Raw genomic sequence first — 20,098 nt, 5'->3', positions numbered from 1 at the left:
ATCCGTATACCAATATTTATAGATTTAGTTATATCAAAGCCATTTCTGTGTGTATTACCTTGACATTTCTTCTACTTTCTACTCTTTATTCTACAAACTTCCTACATAATCTAACTCATATTATAGCCAATTTATGTGTGAGGCCTAGAAAAGGGAAGGGAATTTGTGAGCCTGAGTATAGGGGAAGGGGAAGGAAGGAACAAAGAGTGGAGGTAAGGACAGGAGACAGATTTGAATTCCTCTAAAGGTTGCTGAACTTAAAAGCCTATTCTACTCATGAGCACAACTCAAGACTATATTTTGGATCACTGTTCTCTTGGAACCCATTTCTTTGTCCTACGGGCTGCCTCATATTAGAATATGACTCTTTCAAAACTCTGAATGGGAGTGGGGGATAGGGAATCTCTTAATTTCATTAATGTAATCTGAGGCATAGTATTTCTCAAACTTCAATGTGCATAGGAATTACCTATGGGTCTTACATGATGCCGATTTCTGAACCATGTCTCCATGTGATCTGGGTTATGGCCCAGAAGTCTGCATTTTATTGAGCACCCTTGAAGATTCAGATTCTGGTGACCCAGGGGCCAGTCACTGAGAAATGGGGTAGGTTGCTAGTTTTTGCAGTTTCTGTTTTTATTCGCTTGCTCCTGATCTCCTTTGGGCTATTGATAATTTTCCATGGCTTTTGTCATAAAATCATAAAGTCTCAAATTCTCTGCTTCCCCCCACCCATGTGTGTGTGTGTTTCATCTGTGCTTTTAAGTTATTGGCTTAGCTCTCCCATAAGATTTGTATTTAAAAACTGTCTATATGCCAATGAGAGTTTTAAAATGTCTTCATTTGTTTTTCTAGCTCCTGGGACGTCCCCAGATCAAGATTACTTAAATTGCTTATGGAACAAAAGAGTGTAGGATATAATTAATACAAACTTGCTTGTTGGCCTATGTGTACATTTTTCTGGGGGAGAGAATGTATAGTGTCTCAGACATACTTGAAAGGCTGGATGACCCCCCAAATGAGTAAGAGCTCATGCCTTAGTTTACTGAATCCAAGATCTCCAGAAGGCCCTTCACAGCTTCTTGGTTTCTACTCTTAATTCAGCTCCAGAAGTGTTTTGCTTGACTTTGTGAAAATCAGACAGAGTCTGTCACTCCCTGACTACGTCTGCCGGCTTAGCAAGGAGCACAAGAACAATGATGCATCTCATTAAGTGTATATTGGAGTACCTTCCATCTAAATTTTGTGTGATTACATAGGACACTAATCTTTTCAGGACGATGCTGCTCACAGCTGGTGGTTCTGACAGAGGAGAGGTAGCATCCGCTTCAGCTGGGGATTGTTAGAAATGCAGAATCTCTGGCTGCGTGGACTGCATCAATAATAAGATCCTCAGGTGACCCATGTCCCTAGGGAAATCTGAGAAGCACTGACTTAGAGCGCCCTGGGTCAGCAGGGAGGTGAGAGAGGATATGGGCTCAGGAAAGGGAAGTTGGGGAGTTCTACCTTTTTTATTGGGGCAAGGACATTGTTTCCAGAATTTTTGTGAGCTAGAATGAGATGCTGCGTGTTAATGGGATTTAAAAATTGAAAGTGACCCTCAATACGAGACATTCTATTGATCTGTGCCAATATTTTAATGCTAGATGAATGTATTGTTTTTTCCCCCACCATCCCCCTACATCTCTCCACTCTAACCTTCTCCTCTCTAGCGCTTTGAAAAGAGAAGGACAATTTTCCAAAAGCCTGTTTGGCCATCAGAATGCCACTCATTCTTTTGTAAATACAAATAGGAAACACAGACCTAATCTATCATTTTAGTGTGAGTCACTATTTGAACCATTCACGGCAATACCCTTTTCTTTCTTATTAACTGTGATTCAACAAGTGTTTCCTTAGTATTCTTTTTTTTTTTTTAAAGATTTTATTTATTTATTTGAGACAGAGAGAATGAGAGACAGAGAGCACGAGAGGGAGGAGGGTCAGAGGGAGAAGCAGACTCCCTGCCGAGCAGGGAGCCCGATGCGGGACTCGATCCAGGGACTCCAGGATCATGACCTGAGCCGAAGGCAGTCGCTCAACCAACTGAGCCACCCAGGCGCCCCAGTATTCTTTTTTTTAAACCTCTTTGTATATGATCTCAAAGCACATCTGGAGCCATTTATTAACTCACTGCGGGCTTAATGATGTAGTGAAATAATTGTCTCATTCAGTAGCCCTCAGTTCTATAATGTATGTCAGCATTATGGTAGAATATTATAAGGAATTAAATAAAAATCAAGAGGCAGCGATGCTAATAGGATTTTCAGCAGGGGCCTTTCCTGGGATTACTAATGCTCTGGGAGCTGTGAATTTTAAATGCCCATTGTAGAAAATGGTTCATTGTATCAAAAATAAGGACAGAATCTGGCCCTTGGCATAGTCCAGTGAGCCTCAAATGACCTCTGATCCTTTAAAAATAATTTGGCTTCAAAGGACCAAGAAGAAGAAAAGATGGTTTATCTCTGTAAATCTCACTTTCCCCATGTGATCAATGTCAGTGCAATCAACCAACTACCCTAAAGGAAAGGATATAAAACGAAAGAAAGGATTAATTTAATCCGGGGTTTTATGTAGCTTGTATCATAGGGGAAAACGACCAGCCAAACCCGAGATACATTTCTTTGGTTCTGGCTACATGACCGAGTTACTTGGAGTAGCATCTCCTAACACGTGAGCTGAGAAAGGCGGAGTCCAGCTCATGAGAGTTATCCACGGGATATTTTCTCTATGAAATAGAGTGGACCCCCAACCTTCCTTGACTATGAAGGGTAGATCATTCCTCCAGCCAATTTTCCAATATTCCCTGCCAGAAATCAAAGATTTCTGTTTTTTAAAACTAAGCAGTAATTCTCTTTATAGGCCTGTATTCCCTGAATGTAAATGAGAAGAGAACATTTTAGAATACTTTGAACTATTAGCTATTTTTATATAAACATATACCTGTTTTATTGATTCCTTAACATATATTTATTAGGTAACTACTTTGCTTTAAGTTGAAATTTGCGACTGGGGATATTTACAGAAAACTAAAAACACTTAGTGAAGGCCAGACACATGGTCAATTCATCTTCATTCATTCTCTCTTTCATTCATCATTCAATAAACATTAAAAAAAAAAATCCAGACAATATGTTAGGTGCCAAAAATATGACAGAGTGGAATTGACAGCTTCCTACTCTCTCAGGTTTATAGTCCAGCCAGAAAGGCAGTTAATTAAGTCAGCAATAACAGCAGAGAGTAATATGAAAACAACTGGGTGCTATAATAACACACAGAAGGAGATAATTTAGGGCTTTGCTAACTGTTGGTTGAGTTGAATATGAAATATCCACAAGTTATTTTTGTGTGTGTGTGGAATTGGAAAAGGTAACTCACCTGGCAAAGTAAAAGATACTTGTTTGAAAGTCGGGTAGGGTCAGGGAGTTCTTGATTTTTCTTTCATCCTAGTTAGCTTTCGTGCTACTTCTAGCTTATTTCGTATTTCTCAATCTCACCCTGGAGTTCCACACTGGGGCTGCGCATGATGCTGAATCTGAGTACACTGCAGCGTGCAAATGCGTTATTTTACTCCTTCCTCCCGCATGCTCGCCTTAGGCACACATGGAAGGCGTTCCTTCCATGTAGGTGTTCCTATGGAGCTTGCTTATAGTTCACCACACCTCCCTGAAGGCAAACACAGAATTGGAAACATCAGAAATGTTTCAAAATCCTTCTTAGACTGGTACTGAGTAATGAAATTTAAATAACGGTAATCTTGATTACCTTATGGAATGAATGTCTGTCTCTATGCCTCCGAGTATTACCGAATGCAACAGAAATCACAGTAATAAAATGCCCTTTGCTTAGTGGTTTATAACTCATAAAACACTCGCATAAACTTTAATATCTCAGGTGAGCCAGAAAACCACCGCAGACTGAGTGTGAAGGAAAATGGGAGTGAGAGATAAGGACAGCGAATGTGGGATGACCTGGAAAGTGGTGCAGAGTGTTGCATTCCTGGGGCTGGTCAAAGCGGTCAGGTGGGTTTGCTCAGCGTAAGATATGGCATGTGTCTGGATAAGGCTGTGCACAGAACCATTTCCCAGAGGAGGTGTTGAGAAGGAAGAAGGACTTACCTGCCTGCTGCACATGCCTCTCTTCCTGTTTCCCATTAGTCAAAGTGTGTCCCCAGAATCAACTCACATGTTCGCATTCCATCATTGGGCCCATTCTCCCGGCCACTCAGCTAAATCCAGAAATGGTGGGAGGGGCCAGAAGCTCAGGATGGGAGGCTGCTTGACCTGGCTCTATAATAAAAGCAATGAAGGAAGTCCTCCTACGAATGCAACTGGTCAGCCAGCCCCAGGCTGTGGAAGCGTGAGCGCCCAAGCAGCATTGGTAGCACCCCAGGCAAAGCTCACCATGGGGTCCAGGAGCTAATGTCGCCAAGGGAATCTGAGGAGGCACCCAAAATATGTCCTCTACAATTACCAAAAAAATATTTTAATATTTTTAATCATAAAAGAGCACAAATTGATAATATTCAACAAAAATATTCATAACCTTCGATCCTAAAATTCCCACTTGTAAAAACTTAACACCAGAAGGGCACAAAGACACATGTACAAGGATGCCATTGCTTGGTAATTGAAGAAGGAGAGACAACCTTAATTCCCATCAGTAGAGATCAGTGAAATAAACAGTTTGTCTGAACAATGCATGACTCAGACAGAAGGCACAAGAAAATTGTGTTCACTTGGCCTTTAGCATTTCTATCCACTGGCTCCATCATTTATTGACTGTATTTAGGGTAAGTTATTTATTCTTTTTAACCTTCAGTGTAGTCATCAGAAAAATGGGGCTAACAATTGTACCTTCCTCAGCATTGTTTGTGGGTAAAGCACTTCGGATAGCATCTGACACAAAATACTAGCTAATCCTCCTCTTCATCATCATCATCATCCTAACCGTCATCTCCCTTGTATATTGTTACATTCCATCTACTGATGTGAAAACTGAGATGGAGAAAATCTAAGTGGCATTTCATTCTTTCTTTTCTTTCTTTCTTTTTCTTCCTTTCTTTCTTTTTCTTTCTTTCTCTCTCTCTCTCTCCCTTCCTTCCTTCCTTTCTTCCTTTCTCTCTCTCTCTTCCTTCCTTCCTTCCTTTCTTTTTTAAGATTTTGTTTTTTAGTAATCTCTACGCCCAACATGGGGCTCAAACTCACAACCTGGAGATCAAGAGTCACACACTCCACCAAGTGAGCCAGCCAGGCGCCCCTTAAGTGGCATTACTTAATGCTTGACAACTTGTCAGTGGTGGGATTAGAATTTAAATCATTCTAATTAAAATGGAACCATGAGGGGCACCTGGGTGGCTCAGTCGTTAAGCGTCTGCCTTCGGCTCAGGTCATAATCCCAGGTCCTGGGATTGAGCCCCACATTGGGCTCCCTGTTCAGCGGGAAGCCTGCTTCTCTCTCTCCCACTCCCCCTGCTATGTTCTCTCTCTCGCTGTCTCTCTCTCTGCCAAATAAATAAGTAAAATCTTAAAAAAATAAAATAAAATGGAACCACGAAATCCTGTGTTCCTCAGTTACAGCACGTTGCCTCATGTTAATTAAATGTTGGGGTGACACAAGGCTTGGGCAAGCAGGTATGGTGTTATGTGGTGAAATTTGTGTCCAAAAAGATCCTGGCAAAGTGGAATCTTGGGCAAAGTATCAAAAGAGGAACTTCATATGGCTAATTGGGAAGTCCTACATTTGGTTAAAACAAAAAGAAATCACTCAAGTACAAGAAAGTTTATAAAAGAGTATTTGGAGGTTTTACTTACTGCTAATGTAATATGATTAAAATGTGAAGTACATCATCTAGAACTAATGATGTAATGTATGGGGATTAACATAAGAATAAAAAAAATGTGAAGTACATTGCAAATGTGAATGTGATATTGGACTACGTTAAAATTATCATAATTGGTTAGAATGAGAAGGCTGATATTCTGCCTTCAATGTAATTGCACAGAGGGAAATGTGTTCTGTCAGCAACAGGACTTGACTTTCGAGAATTGTGGTAGAAATATGCAGTGGTCAGGTAAAAAGTGCCTTTTGAGCCATCCTAAGGAAGATGGAGTTTATTTCAAAAGATAATAGATGTTCATCAGTGTAATTAAAGGAGAGACGTAATGAGATCCTATCTGTCTTTTAACAGTTGTGTGCTGAAAGGGACTGGGGACAGAGACCAGTCAGGGGGCTGCTGTAGGTCCATGGCTGGAAGGAGGACAGAGGCTTTGGAAGCAAGTGAGAGAGACAGACACATTCAAGAGAGATTCAGGATGTGGAACCGACAGGCGCTGGTAAAGGGCTGGATGAGGTGGTGAGGGACAGAGAAGTGGGAACAGCTTGGGTGACTCCCAGGTGTCGGGACTGGGTTCAAGGTAGAAAATGTCAGGGAAATCATCTTCTGGGCAGGTGTGAGAGAGGAAGGCTGATCATATGTATCAGGAAGTGCAACACAGGCAGGGAAACTGACTACTTCCTTGCATGTTACAGAAGACACTAAACAAGCAGAGTTTGGCTTAATAGATAAACTCTATGGCCAGTTCGCTCCATGAAATTCTTTTTTTTTTTTTTAAGATTTTTATTTTATTTTATTTTATTTATTTGAGAGAGAGAGAATGAGAGAGAGCACATGAGAGGGGGGAGGGTCAGAGGGAGAAGCAGACTCCCTGCTGAGCAAGGACCCCCCCCCCCCAATGCGGGACTCGATCCAGGGACTCCAGGATCATGACCTGAGCCGAAGGCAGTCGCTTAACCAACTGAGCCACCCAGGTGCCCCCCATGAAATTCTTGAGTCTGTGATCAGAACACTTATGTGGGAGAATGTGAAGTTGCTGTGTTACCCTTATGAGGGACTTTTTAGCATACACTCATTACTGTTTCAATACAATTGACCTTATCCTCCTCGCAGCCCAATTTAAATTCTCAAGCTTATTTCATCTGTGCACTCCAAACTGCTTATTATAGGTTTCCTTATTATTACTAACTTCCTAATGCTATCTTGACTGAAGAAAGGGGCTCTGGGTCAAACTTGACTATATATATATACATATATATATATACACACACACACACTATATATATACACACACACACACACTCTTGGGTATATATATATATATATATATATATATATATATAGTGTGTGTGTGTGTGGTTATGTAAATATATATAATATACATAATATTTATTATAAGTATATATTTTTTCTAAAGATAATATAGGAAAATCAAAGAAAAAAAAAAGAAAAACAGTATGACCCAGAAATATGTATACATATGTCCACCATTGATATTGTGGTTTTGATGTTTTTCTCTAGACTTTGACCACATGCTCATCTTTTACAGAATTGTCATCAATCAGTACCTGTATTTGTGGATTATTCATTTTAAACATTTTTTTGGATTATTCATTTTTTAATTAACATTACATCATAAGAGATTTCCAAATTTCTCTGAAGACTCCATGCTTTTAACAATTGCATTTTCCCCCCAACATTGCAATTTACTTAAATTGTTAGATAGTTAGGTTGCTTCCAAACTTTTGGCTGTTTTATGCAAACTATAGGAAGGAGTTCTTTATGTATAATTTTTCTCCACTCACCACCAGTATTTTCGACGAATATAGGTTAGAGTTCCAAAGGGGAATTGTTAGGTTAAAGTATTTTAAAAAGCATTATGGAACTTGTTCTTAGAAAATATCATGCACCCAACTGAGATTGGACTTGGCCTTGACCCCTTGCTCATAGTCAGTGTTGTGAAGTTGAGTTTCATTTGGGTTTTTTAGTTTAACCATATACATAGCACACTTAAGCTAAATGAGTGGGCAACTCAGCATAGATGGGAAGGAAGACAGGGTAGAAATGGAATGGCTACTTTTATTTTAAATCTTCTTCTCAAATTCTGGCATCTCTTGATTTTGATAGGTTCCTTCTTCTTTTCCCCCAGGTCAGCTAATGGCAAGATCTAGTGCCAGTGTTTCTTAAAAGTTTTTTTTTATGTGATACATTGTCATAGAAGGGAATTCATAGGTTTGTTGATTTATTTTTTAGCCTTTGTGAAATGATATCCTAAAAGAAACCATTGAAACAACCATCAGGTTGACTTCCAAATTGGATCATCATTTTATCATTCATATAGAATGTCATTTACCACTGGCAGTCATTGCCAGTTACCATAACAAATCAATTTTTTGTGTCCTAACATTCCTTAAGGTACTCCTCAGTCACCCATGAATGGGTTGAGTACAGCTGTTCACAATCAACCCCATAGTATAACCTAGAACTAAAACCTTCCTCTCCCCCAAATCTCCCTGGTAGAGAGAATTCCTCACTGAATCAACATCGGTGCAGAGATAAGACCTTTGTAATTTTAGTTGCTAAACATTAAAGAGAGTACCAAGGAAGGTTTCCCTCTAGGAAATGGAACCCAGAAGACTTCTCTTCTTTAAGGATTCAGGATACAAGTTTAATTTGGAATACCAGGTTGATATGCAATGATTATGGATATATGTTGGCATAAGACATTAAAAGGATTACTGAAGTAAAGATGATCTCTCTAGCTCAGAGTTTCTCAAACTTGGTACTGCTGTCATTTGGGGCTGAGCAATTCTTGGTTGGGATGACTGTCCTGTGCATTGTAGAATGTTTGGTGGCATCCCTGGCCTTGACCCATCAGATACCAGTAACACCTCCCTGGTCATGATAACCAAAATGTATCCAGACATTGTCAGTTGTCCCCTTGTGTGTCAGAACCACCATTATTGAGAACCATGGTTTACTACATGTTTCATTTCCCAAGTCCCCTCTTTGAGTCTTGGTCTTCCCATCTGAAAAATCAGGAAATTGAATTGGTTGATATCCATGTTACTCTCTAATTATAAAGGTATTATAACATGCCTGAGCCAGAGAAAAAGACTTTATGTCTATATGATCTTCCAAACCCTAGACGTCCATGATTCCTCAAGTTAAACAATCACAACAATATTTTGAAAATGTTTTCAAAGAAACATCATGGTGTTTTCGTTGGGGAATATAAACAAAATGGGCTATTGTTTTCCGTAAGGGGGAAAAAAATCTTTATAGACCAGGACTGGACATTTTATTTGTGCTAATGCCCTAAAGTTTTAAGATTGGAAGCAGGCTGGAATATGATGGAGTCAGAAGAAAGAAAAGTGACCATAACTAAGAATGAAATAGGAGTGAAGGAAAAGCCAATAGGCTTCAAGTCTGAAAATACACCTCACTTTTTTAAAAAGTATAATATAAACAAATGGGAAGAGAAAAAAGCTCAAGAAGTCCAAGAACTGATTTCCTAACAGCATATGTTTGCACTGGGAGGCTTGTTTTTTCATCATTTGGCTACTTATATTTCACAAAGACTGGAGACTAGGTGTGAAATCCATCAATTGGGTTCAGGGTAGATGGGAAGGAGTGATTGATGAACTCAAGACCCTGGTGAGAAGCAGAAGCTCTGAAGTTCTACCATAGCTGTGAGGGTGGGTGGAACTGTGCAGAAGGTGACTAAGAATAGCAAGCCGTGCTCCACATTCTATGGCTGTCACCCTGGAAAGGGCTTTTGTAATGCTCAGTGTCCATTTGGACACACAGGCTTGTCAGCACACCCTGTGCACTGAATAAAACCCTGGATTTAGGTCCAACTTCATAGGCAAGAACATTGGCATCTAAGAGATAACTCCTGACAAAATTGAATCAGAAAGAAGAGGAAAGGATACTAAATCTCTGTCTTTTGCTTTCTCTCTCTCTCTCTCTCTCTCCCTCTCCCACTCCTAACCCTGTACTTCTGAGTTATGCAGGCAAGGCAACTTCTAAGAGTTGTACAGTAAGCATTTGTGACTATGAATGACAACTAATGTTATTTAAGTGCTTGACATAGTAACTCATCATGCTTGTTAGAGCTCTTACCTTTGCATGTGTTAGATTAACTGCCAATATAAACCCATAAGGTAGTTGCTACCTCTTAGGATAAGGGGATTAGGGCAGAGAATAGTTAGGTATCATGTCCAAAGTCACATGGAGAGGAAGAAGCTGAAAGAGCTGGGGTCCGAACCCAGACTCACTCCTGGAGCCTTTGCTCTTGACTGCTCTCTCATACCACTTCACTGAGCATGCTCCAACATGATCTTGCATCATCCTAACCACCACCTTATGACTAGTTATTATTTTTATCCTTTCCCCACAGATTAGGAAACCTAGGTTCACAGAGGTTGAATCACTTGTCAAGGTCATGTAGAAACAAAGTAAGGAATCAGGGATTCAAACTTGGTTTGAACAGCCCTCAGCCCTTGCTCTGACCTCCTCTGGAAGAGCCACAGGGCTTGTCTGAAGCAACTTCACGGTGTGGTGGATGTATATAGGGTGGAATACTCTCCTTTTCCAGAAAAGAAAGATGTGACATTTGGTTGCTTGGAAGGGAATATCCAAAAAGGCTTCATGGAGGGGGTGCTATTGGCTAGGGCTTGGGAAAATGGGCTTAATTTTCTGGGCAGAGATTGTGGGGAGAGCCTTCTAGGATACACAAGGCATAGAGTGATTGATGAACTCAAGACCCTGGTGAGAAGCAGAAGCTCTGAAGTTCTACCATAGCTGTGAGGGTGGGTGGAACTGTGCAGAAGGTGACTAAGAATAGCAAGCCGTGCTCCACATTCTATTGCTGTCACCCTGGAAAGGGCTTTTGTACATACACAAGGCATAGAGGTTGAATGGTGTAGGGTGTCCTTCTGGAAATGTCATCCAGCTGTTCCTGGGGAGGTTTAGGGCAGTGAGAGGGGTGTACCCTTTCCTGAAACAGACATGCTATGACTTTCCTGAAGATATCCTTGAAAGGACAGCAATTCAGGGAAACTCAGAACTCAGAAAAAAAAGTTTGGGCTACAAAGAGATGGATGGCCTCAGAAACTGCCAGGTGCAGTGAAGATGCTGCCATGGGGAATCTGTACAGTAATCATCCAGCAGTGCCTGGGTTGGGTTACCTTCCAAAGTGGGGGCCATTGGAGTAAAAATCCTGAAACGAGAGTAGGAAGCATCTAAGTCTTCCACAGGCCTGGAGGACTCACTAGAAAGCCAGTATTATTTTTAGCCACAATCCTTTTTCTGAAACACATTACTGGTATGTACTGGTATGTACATGGAAAGTGTTACTAATCACTAACATATATGTTCTGGGCACTTTTGTCAGTGATTCTAAAGATTAACTCATATAAGGGCATCAATAATGTTTATGTTTAATTGCCACAATTAGCAAGTTACATTTAGGGATAAGACTAAAGTTTATGAAGAGAATTTTAGAAGTCCGCATTAATAGAATATCGTGATTATCTGAAATCAGAGTGAGCCTGGGGTGACTACTTACCTGACAGGGAATATAGTCCATCCCTGCAGTGAAGGTGAGTGAAGGATCGAAGCTTTAGGGACCTCTTTCTCTTCAAGGTGTTATCAAAGACTCTGACACAGTTGATCTCCAGTCACCACTGTCTGAAGAGGATTCAGCCAATAGGATTCCTGCCAGCCCAGACAAAGGGACATGCCCCAGGAGAAGAAAATTGACTACAGTAGCTATAGAGGACAAGCCTGTCTTTTGTGCCCTGCTTGAGGGAAGTTATTTCAGGGAGTGTTGGGATCTGTTGTTTTTGTCTTTTCAACATGTTTCATAAGTCTAAAGCACACATATACATAGAACTCATTTGCCTGGGGTCAGGAAGCATGGCAACCACCATGGCAAACATCTGCCACTGCAGATCAATTATGTTTCTCATTTCTAGCATTTCCATAAAGTCTGGGATCCTGTCTCTGCTTCTTTTGCTCAGTATGATGCTTTTGAAATTCTTCATCTTGTGCAACATTGTTTTTTTTTTTTTTTTTAAGTGATAAACCAACCTTGCATTCCTGGGGTAAACACATATTTGTTCATGATTAATTTTCATTTTATGTGTTTTTAGAGTCCTTTTGAAAATATTTTGTTATGGATTTTTGCATTTATGCTTTTGAGGTGTATTTGTTTTTAATCTTATTTTTGAATTGTTTTTAAGTTTGGTACATAATATAATGGTAGTCTCATAAAATGTGGTAGAAAATGTTTTTCCTTCTATTCCATTAAATAGGTTGGGGAATATTTGTATTATTAATTCTTCAAATATTTGCTAGAATTCACCAGTGAAATCATCTAAACCTGGATTTTCTTTGTGGAAATCACTTTTTTATTTTTTTTTTTAATTATGTTATGTTAGTCACCATAAAGTACATCATTAGTTTTTGGAAATGTTTTTTTTTTTTTTTTTATAATGAGATAGGCTTTGGTCACTTTCTAGTACCTTCAAATATATATATATGTAATTTATTCCAATACTAAGAGTTGTAATCTGGAGGCAGGTTAGTATGATACACATTGTTCCTTCATTATCAGAAGCATAACAAAGTAAAATCTAATTTTTAAAACTCAACAATATATTGCAACATATTTCTACATTAATAAATACACAGGAGTACTATAGAGTGCTTCATTTTGTGCCTGTATGACAATTTATTTACCCGATTTCTCCACTTGTATACTCACACTTGTATTCTTTAAACCCACTCTGCTGAGGCCTTCTTTACTCCAGTGATACCATTGGCATGGCTAATGTCAAGCTCATTAATTTCCTACAGAAAGCTATTCTCAGAATATTCTTAGAAGGATCCTTTTAAAGCCTAAGTCCAATTATGGCATTCCTCTACTCTAAACACTGCAGTGTTTCTTGAATTTACTCAGAAAAAAATCCCAAACCCTTACAGCAGTTTATAATTCCCTGCATGATCTGCTCCCTGGTGCATCTCCTCCTTGTTCACTGGTCCAGACACTGGTTTTCTTAAAATTCCTTAAGGAATTTTAAGCCTAAGTGGCTCAGTCTGTTAAGCATCTGACTCTTGATAGCTCAGGTCTTGATCTCAGGGTTGTGAGTTTGAGCTCTGTGTTGGGCTCCATGCTGGGTGTGAAGCCTACTTAAAAAAAAAAAAAAAAAAATTCCTGGTGTACTCCTGCCTTAGAGGTTTACATTAGCACTCTGTCTTTTTGCAGAGATCTTCATGGTGGATGACTAACACCTTCAGGTCCTCACTCAACTCTTCCCTCCCACGGCAGCCTTGCTTGACTACCCTATTGAAATCTGTAAATGCCTAGCTCCTTACCCTCAGCGTTCCCAGTTCCATTTGCTCAGCTTTTCATTTTTCCCATATCACTCATCACCTAATATTATACAATTTACTTATTTGTTACATGCATTATTTATTGTTGGTACTCCTGTTAAAATTTAATCTTCTCAAAAGCAAAGATCTTTGTTTGGTTCACTAATATATTATATCGTGCACCTAACTGACACATAGCAGACATTCTACTAATTCACACTGAGTGAGTGATTTAGACAGGTTGTTCCCATTTTTTAAAATAAGATAGATCTATCTACCATGTGTCTATCTCTCCATCCATTCAACCATGCATCCATCCAACATATATCTATAATTATTGCTATATCTATACCTATATCTATATATCTACCATTTGCTATTTGATTTTGAACATTGACTTTTTGTTAGGCACAGTGTTAAACCTGGTGAAAAAATAAAAAAAAATGTCAGTGGTGTGCTAAAGCTACTCACATCAGCTTGTTAGAACTGATCGTTAAATATTCAGGAATTTTATAAGCTGGATGTTAAACCAACGATTGCTTGAAATTGGTCATGGTAAGAGCATTTGAATCATAGAAATTGGGAAATTCTACAAATCGAAGTTTTTCTCATCACACCCCAACCACAGATCCAGTTTACCAGTGTCACTGAAAGCATAAGACCTATCTCTTGCCATCAGGCCATTAAACTCCTAAGCATAGAGTTGCCATGTAATAGAACTCAACATGATCCTTAAAATGGACTCTTGTAGTATTTATGTTTTGTGGAAATAAATGCAGAATCCCTAGGTTAATTACTCAGAGCTTACTATAGCAAGGGAATAAGCCACCATCACCTATGTTTGGCATAGATTCAAAAGCAGTCAGGTAGTTGGAAAGCTTCAGGGTGAGAAAAGGGGAAGCCTCCAGATTGGGGGTTGTTGGCACAGGGAAAATGGATAAACAGAAGTAGGGAAACTTACATGATTGGTTTGGGGAGAATATTCATCTTTCTCTAGTTGGATGAGAGAGAGGAGCAACGATGGGACGTTGGCCATTGTTGACCCAGTTTTGACTATTTTGGCTCATCGCTGCAGAAGTTATGGTTTGGCTCTCTGGGTTTCTTATGGATCAGAGTTCTATTGTCATAAATGGTCTTGCCATTGTCTCTATATTCAGTCTCTTGGGCCTCTGTTTTGGTAATTCTTTTGCTTGTGAGAGATTGACTAATTCAGAGAAGGCTCAAATTCCGTATCTTCACTTCTCAGGGATTGTCACCATCATCAACTATTTTCGTGAGATCTTCTTGACCTTTTCTCATTGTGTCATAATGGTGATGAGCTATTGAGAGAGCATCTGTGCAGAAGCATTTAAAACTCTGGATGGAATGTAATAGACGAGTGTTATTACCACTCTGACAAAAACAACAATAAATAGTTCCTATAAGATGCTTTTGACCTGGGAGCCCCAACTGCCAAGAGTCCAAATCCCAGAAGCTATGGGGATCAACCCTATAAATCTAAGTAGACTTTAACTTAATCTGAGGTGTAGGCTGTTCTACCTTGCCTGATTGATCCAAGTGAAAAAAGGAATTAGCAATGATATAGATGCCACCATGACTAGCCCACAAGAAATATAGAACAATATGATTGTACATTACTATTCGTGTCAACAAGTGAGGCTGATCTATATTCCATCTAGGGCAGAGGTAGTATTCTTAATGACTTCTGCCAGAGTTAATGATAAGTTTTTTATAGTTTTTTGTTTTTATGTGTATGCCTCTCACTGTTTGGAATACTGCTCTGACTGTTCTCATAAACAATGGGTCATTTTAAAACATGGAAGCATCTATCCTAAGATATTATATTGAGGTGACTTATAGACATGTTAATGGCATTTAAGTATAAAAATTCAACTTAGATTTTGTTGTTCTTTAGGCAGTAAAACTATGGCCCATTGTTGGATGTCAATGTAAGGATGAATTTGGTATTAACAAGAACTGTGCCAATAAAGCAGACTACCTTGAGAATGTGTTGGGCAGCTTGCTACTAAATGCTTTCAAGCAGTGGTTAGCCATTGCAGGAATGTCTTTGGGATAGTGTATAACATTCTGGCTTTGAATGGTAGGTTAAAATAGATTAACTTTAATGTGTCTTTCAATGATAAGAGTTTATGACTCAATGATTCTTGAGAGATGCTGATTAATGACTGATTGCTATAAGAAAAAGGGAAATGACTTATTTTAGAGTAATCATATAGAGGAAATAGAGAGTGGTTTCACACTGGACTGAATTTTGCTTAGATTCTGAGACAGAGTTATAAAGGGAGATTTACTAGCCTTATGTTGTTTCATCTGCCATACAGAGTATTCTATAGTCATATGTTCTTCCCCTAATAATTTTTTGTGTTTTCTCTTTAAAGACTATGTGAATCATGTAACTGAAAATGTTTCCATTTTTATTTTAGCTGGCATAAAACCCAGGGGCAAAATTTCAGTTAAACATTTTAACTGTGTAGGTTCAGATTGCCTCTATTTATGCTTTTTCTTTCTGGTTTCAGTGTCCTCTTCTAAATGACATTGTCTTGGTCCTTTATTTTTATGTTTGGAATTTACTTATATTATGCATTCTTCTAAGTACCTCAAATCCTTTGTGAAAGGAGATGGAAAATGGATCAATGGATGAATAAGTGGATATATGCATAATGACGGCAAATTGGTATTCTTTGTCATCATATTCCATGATGATCTAGTAAGCTATTAATCTCTATAATTGTCAGAAATTTCCTCCATTACCCAATATCCAAGCACTTTTTCCCCAGATAGGTTCCCATTGTGATAACCATCAGCCTGAATTCAATCCTGATTCTGAATAATGGTGATAAACAATGGGATCTAAATGGTTAATAGCAACTTGGTTGACAATGTCCTAGGCTTTGCTTTGCGTATCATTATTAGGGTTCAGTAGATGCTAGACATATGCAAAAAGGTGCTTCTCACAATATAGGACCCAGGTTGAAAGTAAAACTTATGAAAATACCTGCTGAATTATATATATGAGCTATTTACAATGACTCCTCCCAAATTTGTGGTATACTCGAGCTATCATCTTTGTTAGATTTAACATTAAATTACTTATAGTACTAAGAAATGATTGCTTCTCTCCAATTATTACTGATCTGGGAATGTCTAGAATACTGTGTTCAGTTCTGGGCCCCATCTTTGGGGAAGGACACTATAAACATTTTGAAATGGATTCAGAGGCAGTTAACAAATTGGTAGGGAGTTTTGAAAGCTTGTCCCGTCTCTTGCTGGAACCCTGAATGCTCAACCTGGGAAAACAAATACTCTGAGTTGATATGTTTACTTCTTTCAAATATCAGAGTTGAATTTGTCCACTGTCCACTGAACTTTGTACATGAATGAAGTCTTCCAGAAATGCAAATATATCTCTACACGTGGCATATGTTCATGGTACCAAAATGGACCTCATGAAATGCCCTGAAGATTCTTAAAAGGTCTTGTGAAAGGTCTGTATGATGTGATTTTCAGCTTACTGACATGTGACAGCCTATCTGTCAAGACCTCTCTGTACACATCTCCTAGACTGTGTTCTGGGGAAAGTCATCTCCTGGCAGTCCTGGGGTGGATTCCATCTGTCACTCAGTCTGCTTTTTGTTTTCCTGCCAAAGGCATTTCAGATGGATAGATTGGGAGGGATGCTTGCAGCCTGGGAACTGGTTCCTAGGACAGGAAGCTGAATTGAAAAGAGCCTGGGTAAGGAGCGCTCCTTTTTCCTCTTCTTGCTTTCACCCCCAAAGTGATTCTGGAATCTACTTTTATTGCTAACCAGTATTAAAATGAGAGAATGTGAAAGGGAGACAAAATCAAGCTGACTTGCTCTTTCAGTGGCAGAATCCCAAGGGATTTTACATCTTAAACATCCTGGATACCCCTGTAGTAGACCAGGAAAAGCTGATGCTTATTTAATCAGGACAAAGGAGGAAGTCTCAAGCAGGATTCCCCGAGCTCTGATACTCTCCAAGGGTCCAGAGCCTGCTGGACTTCATTTGTAATTTCTGCAGACTTCTCCTTTTGTGAAACTCTACTGGATATGAAAATACCTTAATTGGTGGTAACTGAAACCATTTCTTCCCATCTGCTTATTTTCATTAACCTTCAGGCAGACCCCATGGTGCAAATAGCCTGGAAGGAAGGCCCATTGTCAAAGGTGATGGTGGGGATAATATGGGGACCAGGTCTATTCGCTGACACACATTTGGTTAAAGGAGGAAGTTATATAGATTTGATTAAAAATGAACAGATTCTTCTAGAGACAGCCAGCACTCAGCCAAGGGCTATCAAATCTTTAAGCCAGGTATTATGAAAATAGCTGGGCAATAGACTGATTTGTTTTTAGTATATTTACCTTTCTAATTATGCATTGCTTATGCTAATAATACAAGCAGTTTGCATTTATCAGCACCATCCTCTAACCAACTGAGCTAACTGGCCAGCTGCAGTTAGCATTTATTGAAATTTGCATTTCTTGAATTAGAATCGAGGGCTTCGAAATATGAAGTACATTGAACAAAAATTTGGCCATGAAGTTAGGCATCAATCATGCTTTAGTTGGGCACAGGTGGGTTAATTAACTCAGTGAATGAATAAATTAATGATCATATTGATGACTTTGTAAAAAATATATCTAAGGTGCTTTCTGTCTTTGGAAGAATAGACAACTTTCTGTCCAGCTCATTAGGAAGAAGGCAGGAATGGTGTACTGTGGGAACAAAAGGAAAGAAAAGGAAGCATTCTAACTGGGGTTTTAAGCAGAATCATCAGTAACAACATATTCCATTTAATATCAGTTTTAATTTCCCAAAGCCCTCTACATGCAGCATATCATTTTACTTTGAAGTGATTTAGGCAAATTATCATTATTATTCCATTCAATAGATAAGGAAATGGAGACAGGCAGGGTCAATAATGTGCTTAGACTCACACAGCTGGTTAATAAATGGATTGAGCCACATCATCTTTCCACTAGCTCATCTTGCCACTAGAGATTCACGAATGATCTCCACCCACTTTAAGCCAGCAACCGCTTACTGTATCTTGATTCTTTCTTCCCTTCCCTCCTTCCAGCCCTTTCTTTTCTTTTTTTTCCCCTTCCTCTCTCTGTCTCTCCCTTCCTTGCTTTCTGTTTTCCTTTTGTTGAAATACCATGACATTAGTAGACATTAGTCATCTCCTCGCCTGAGGAATCCTCGGGCCTCATGAACCCTCTTCACTCCTCCTTTCGCATTCTGTATGGCAGCATGGCTACTTAGAGTGGACTTTACATTCTAAATATAACTATTTGGCATCGAATACCAAATTCTCAAGCACACACTCACTGCAAACCCTGAGCTTTACATTTTTAATTCATCATATGAGGTCTGGTGGGAGCAGGGTTAGTATAAAAACAACTCCTCATAGAATTCTTCTGAGGATCAAACTTGATTATTATGTGAAGTGCTTAGCACAAGTCCTAGCACATTCGGAGATGTGAGGACTCAATACATGGTAGCAGTTGCTACTGAGTTGTTGTTATGCTCACCAAGCAACAATGACATTGGAATTTTAACAAAGAAATATCCATCCTCCTTTCAAAGAATGGGAATAGAGTCACAGAATGGAGAGTGCTGATTTGAGATCAAGCCCAGGTATTGTATCAGTTGGTTTAGGGCCACTTCTGGCCAGTCCCTCGTCAATGTTAACATCTTCCTTGCATATGAAAACATTTGCAATGGGTTGAAAAATGCACAGCCAGAGGGGAACGCATGAGTGATCTAGTTACCAATATGTTTGTAGAATCATAATCAGGATTTACTGGAATGAGTAGCCACCGTTTTATCAACAAGATGGGAAATTATTTAAAGATCAGGACTTGACTGGAGAAATGTCTTCAGAATTTGAAAGTGAGAATGCTTAAGTTAAATGTGGTAGTAGGAAAAAGGAATAAGGTCCTGAAGGGGAGGGAGACTTTAGTTTCAAAAGCATTCCTTCTAAGTGGAATTCTAGGGTCTCTGCTCCTCCAGCAGTGGACCAGGGGAGCCCCTATTCACAGCCATGACACATCTCAAATCAAGCTTCTTACTCAGATGACACATTTTTGGGTGTGGGCTGGCCTTGTAATTGGAGGTGGAGCCCCATGCCAAATGGTTCAATTACAGTTCAGTAAAAAGCAATGGCAGGATGAAGGGAGGATAGGTCAATATCCATTTGGAAGGTGGGGTAATTTCTAGCATCACTCAAGCAAGAGAATCTGGTTTCAGCTTATTCTCAGAACTGGAAGCTCTCTTACTCCTCAACAGTCAACCATTCCTGCCACACATTTCACATACAGGTTTCCTAAGTTACAGTGTAAACCCTCCCTTCTTCTTTTTTTAGATTTATTTATTTATTTGAGAGAGAGAGCTGGGGGCTGAGGGGGAGGGCAGAAGGAGAGAATCTCCAGCAGACTCCCCACCAAGCAGGGAGCCCGACACGGGGCTCAGTCTCCTGAACCTGAGATCAAGATATGAGCCGAAACCAAGAGTTGGACGCTCAACCAACTGAGCCACCCGGGCACCCCTAAACCCTCCCTTCTAAAAGACTCAATACCTGATGTTTGTTTTAGCATCCCACTATATGTTAATTATCTTCTTTAAAAAATAGTTGGAGGCTGATTTAGGAATAGGACCTAAAATCCATTTCAGATTCCTCCTAAATGATATTCTCATTTCCCCCACTGCCTCCAGAATCTGGGCACTTGGCTGAAGGCTTGGTGTGATGTTGCAATGATGCATGCTTCCTCTCTTCCTTAGCCCCAACTTTCTCATA

At 39.5% G+C, this 20,098-nt stretch overlaps 1 protein-coding gene across 1 annotated transcript in view; it reads left to right on the top strand.

The window, feature by feature from the left end:
* Positions 1–20,098, top strand: part of AGBL1 (AGBL carboxypeptidase 1) — an 805,329-nt gene that overhangs the window by 477,621 nt on the left and 307,610 nt on the right. The window lies entirely within an intron of this gene.

The sequence above is a fragment of the Mirounga angustirostris genome, unplaced genomic scaffold, assembly GCF_029215605.1.
Source record: "Mirounga angustirostris isolate CCGP_5_RB_7025 unplaced genomic scaffold, mMirAng1.0.hap1 SCAF_9, whole genome shotgun sequence".
Lineage (NCBI taxonomy): Eukaryota > Metazoa > Chordata > Mammalia > Carnivora > Phocidae > Mirounga > Mirounga angustirostris.
The sequence above is the reverse complement of the archived record's forward strand: the minus strand, read 5'-3'. Positions and strand labels throughout refer to the sequence as shown.